Raw genomic sequence first — 4,269 nt, 5'->3', positions numbered from 1 at the left:
AATGCAAACTTGAGAAGTGAGAGTGTCATAGGCACTCAACTGGCTTCAGATCCACAATCCTCAATTGCAAAAATCCCTTTTACTTGGTCTAAGTCTGACGCTTCTTTTCAACCTAGTATTGGTGTAAAAATGATGGCAACTTTGCTCTACTCCTTGTTTGAAATCCATCTAAATCAGCAAAGGGGACAATAGATAGAGGGAACACAACCCATCATCAATGAAGTAGGAACTTGCAATAGCATCACACCACAAACTACGAAAGAGTCCTAGCAAATGCCAAGAAAGCTAGACTGAGGTGAGGGAGTAAGCCCACAGCTGACACATGCTGCCAAAGTCTGATAAGACTATGTATTTCACCCAGCTGGCATAGCTCAGTGGTTGAGCGTTGACCTTTGAACGAGGAGGTTATGGTTCAATTCCCAGTTCGATTGTATTAATATGTCAATAAAAATTTATTAAAAAAGAATATGTATTTCCTCAAAAGTATTTGTCAACACCAAGAGGAACATATAAAAGATTCTCAGAGAGTCCAGTTTTGTATACAGCACAGGAAAAAGGTAGGAAAGAAATAACATTTTTAAAGAAAATATATTTTTTATTGATTTCAGAGAGGAAGGGAGAGGGAGAGAGAGATAGAAACACCAATGATGAGAATCATTGATTGGCTGCCTCCTACATTGCCCCACACTGGGGACCAAGCCCACAACCCGGGCATGTGCCCTGACTGGGAATCGAACCATGACATCCTGGCTCATAGGTCAACGCTTAACCACTAAGCCACACCGGCTGGGCAGAAAGAAATATCTTGATGAACAGAGAAAGTATCCATTGCTTATAGTGAGGTCAGGAATGGAAGGGTAATTTAAAAAAATTGGTATGCTGGTAGTCTGCTTCTGTTGTTGCCTGAGAGTGATGAGGGATACACAGCCAGCAGCTGCTCATATCCAGAAGGTATGTACCCTAAAGAGCTTGCTGTGAACAGCACTGGTTGAGGAACACAAAACCTGAGAAAGCCTGTGCCCTTAGGGTAAGGAAATCAAAGCTACAGGGAAAGAGGACGGGGAAATACAGAAATGGCGGGCTTGAGGTCATCCAACAAAATGAAATAGAAAAGCAAACAATAAATTTGCAAAGAAGTTGATGGATATGGGAAACAAAGCAGACCCATATATTCATAATTAGTTTCTGAAGAAGAAAACAAGTGTTGGAAAATGAGTAAACAAGATATTTAACATAATCTTTTCCTCTAATGGGCTATTAGAGTTGTGCATACAAAGATGTCCAGAATGGGGTTCAACAAAAGTTGACAATTGTGATTTCTAGGCAGAAAGATATTGGTTTTTTTTTGTACTTTTGTGAATCATTTGAAAATGAGGATGTGCTTTAAAAGTCTAAATAAAAACATTATTCTAAAATCAATAAGCAAATGCATAGTGTTGGGGCCAGTTGACCCATGACTCCTTTCATCCCTGGCCTGCTTTTCCTCCTCTGCTCCACAGATGGTCACTCTAAATGGAAGGTCATCTACATGTCTACAGATTGTCTGGTCTAAACTAGAGACTAGGAAATGAGACCAATCATCCGGTGGTGTTGCATACTCTCTTGCCTGCAATACGTCCTCTCAGGCCAACCTCTCCATGTCAAGGATGGGGCCAGAATTCAGAGGTTAGAAATCATAATCCATTGTTAACTGTGAGATCAGAAAACAAATGCTGCCTACTTCATGCCAGCCAGCAAGGAGGGCTTGCAGAAGACATTTTCTTTTTTTTCTTTTTTTAAAATATATTTTATTGAGTTTTTACAGAGAGGAAAGGAGAGAGATAGAGAGTTAGAAACATCGATGAGAGAGAAACATCAACCAGCCGCCTCCTGCACACTTCCCACTGGGGATGTGCCCGCAACCAAGGTACATGCCCTTGACCAGAATCGAACCTGGGACCTTTCAGTCCGCAGGCCGACGCTCTATCCACTGAGCCAAACCGGTTTCGGCTGCAGAAGACATTTTCATATTTCCTTTTTAAAAATCACTGGCATAGCTCTACTAGGAACACACTAAGTGTTCTGGCTGTGGACATTTGGTTTATGGAACAAATGGCCTACTTGTTTGTTGAGTGCCTACTATGTGACAGGTACATCATTTCATTTAATCCTCATCAGAACCCTATGACATGCATATACCCCTTACCGGTGAGGAAACGGAAGTTCAGAGAGGGTAAGCCATCTAAAGTTACATAGCTACTAAGTGGCGGAGTTAAAACCAAAACCACGTCTATCTGGGAAACTAGAATCTCTTCTCAATAAAGGCTTGCAGACAAAAAGACTCTCTCCCCAGAAATTAAAGTTTGCAGGGCAAATCCTTTGGATTTTATGAGTCAAACCAATTTAAGAGCTACAGAAAGTGGGAAGAACAGAGACTTTGGTTGGTATTTTTAGAATTTCCTATAAATATCAATTGAGAAGTCTTGTGACACAGGAGCCAGTGACTAAGGGATTTGTCATGGCTTAAGCCAATTTGCTGGGAGCCAGAGGACATGAGACAGGAAAACTTGGTGGACTGGCCTTGCATACCCATCTGTCTTTCTGCAGATGTCCAGATTCCTATGTCAAATGGGATACTTAGGCAGTATTTGTAATAATAAAAGCTGAAAATAAGCCTTAGTGTGCATTGGAGAGGGAATGGTTAAATAAACTGCAGCCATACCTATGCAGACATGGAAAAGAATAATATCAAGTCCTATGTGCTGATGTAGAATGATCTCCAGGACATATAGGTAGGTAAAAAACAAACAAATAAGCAAACCCCAAAACAAGATTCAGATCAGTATATTTCTATGCTCTCATTTATGTTAAAAATGTATATTAGATTGAACGATATTACAATCCTGCTTTTGTAGGTAAAAAAATGTTTCAACAGCGGCAATTTCACTAAAAGGGGATGCATCCTGGGCAGGTGACTGGGGACTAGAAGTCTGGGGTAAGGAGGACAGGGAATTTACTACCAAGAGCAAGTATCACTTTGTAAAATAAAAATAATAAAAAGAAAAACAAAATATACTTGACACCTTCAAACTGAGATTATAGCTTCCCCAATTTATGACCGTTTCTTGATCCAAATATTTAAAATTTGAGTCAGATTTTCATTAAATTCTGGTGTGGCAAATGGGATATATCTACTTTTCTATTTTGAGAACATTAAACAAAAAAGGATCATTTAATCACTGTACTGGTGAGAACATGGCATGGACTGGAGATGGGAGCAGCTGTTCAAAAATGGAAGGGGGGAAGACAAAACTGCACAGTTTTCTCTCTCTTTTCTGTATTCCTCTCCTGTGGTACACACTTCCGTTGTTGTTCTTTTTTAATTTAAATTCATTTTATTTTTAGATGACCTACATGACATATTCTTCTTAAAAACAATGCGTCTGCTCCAAATAAATCAGGGTCAAAATAAATGAAGAGCTCAAGATACCATCAGCCCCATTTTATGCTAGTCCAGGTGTGTGGATGAAAGCAGCAGCCAGATATGATGGCAGGTGATAGATACAAATCACCAAATTTGTTAACATTGTTCCATTTCTAAACCACCCTTAAAGAAAATCATATATGGGGTCACCCCGTTCTCACGGTCCAGCAGAGCAACCAGGCCATCTGGATTCATGTTTCCACCAATAAAGAACTGGTAGTTTTTGAAATTAGCAGGATGTGCTTCCTTTGTTCTATAGCCCCAGTCATAAAAGGCTCTACAAGTCTTTGTTCTTCAAGTTTCCCTTCAATTGATTCCATGTAATCTCTGATGTAGTTCTTGTAGACTTCTTTATGAAGCCGATTTCCTGCAAAAGGCGGTTCACAACCATATCACCAGTGATTACTATGACTTCAGTACCTTTCCTTTGGGCTTTCAGCAGAGGCATTTCCACCAATAAGCAAGTCAACAATGTTACCCTCTGTCCTACTGACCATCTTCCCCTTCACCATCAGGTACAGGCCGTCTGTGATCTCCTGGATCTTGCAGATGTCAGAGAATATCTCATCATGGCTGATGAGGTCACAGTAGGTGATCATCATGGCAGTTGAAAAAGATGACAGAAGTGGTGGTAGCAAGGACCCAGAACTTCAAGCAAGCGCCATAACAAATGGCACTGGGGAGGTGGGGGAAGGAGGGAGAGGAACCTCTGATTTTTTTAAAGAGAAGATATGATGCAAGATGGCAGCAGATGTAGTAAGACTAACCACAATGGTCAAACAGACCTCCACCTCATTGGGTCAGCG

The 4,269-nt window shown here is 40.5% G+C and overlaps 1 pseudogene; it reads right to left on the bottom strand.

Moving 5' to 3' along the window:
• Positions 1-3,559: 3,559 nt before the first annotated feature.
• LOC118662441 lies at positions 3,560-4,065 on the bottom strand (annotated as a pseudogene).
• Between the last annotated feature and the right edge of the window lie 204 nt (positions 4,066-4,269).

The sequence above is a fragment of the Myotis myotis genome, unplaced genomic scaffold, assembly GCF_014108235.1.
Source record: "Myotis myotis isolate mMyoMyo1 unplaced genomic scaffold, mMyoMyo1.p scaffold_m19_p_9, whole genome shotgun sequence".
NCBI classification, from domain to species: domain Eukaryota; kingdom Metazoa; phylum Chordata; class Mammalia; order Chiroptera; family Vespertilionidae; genus Myotis; species Myotis myotis.
This window is presented reverse-complemented; position numbering and strand designations above follow the sequence as displayed.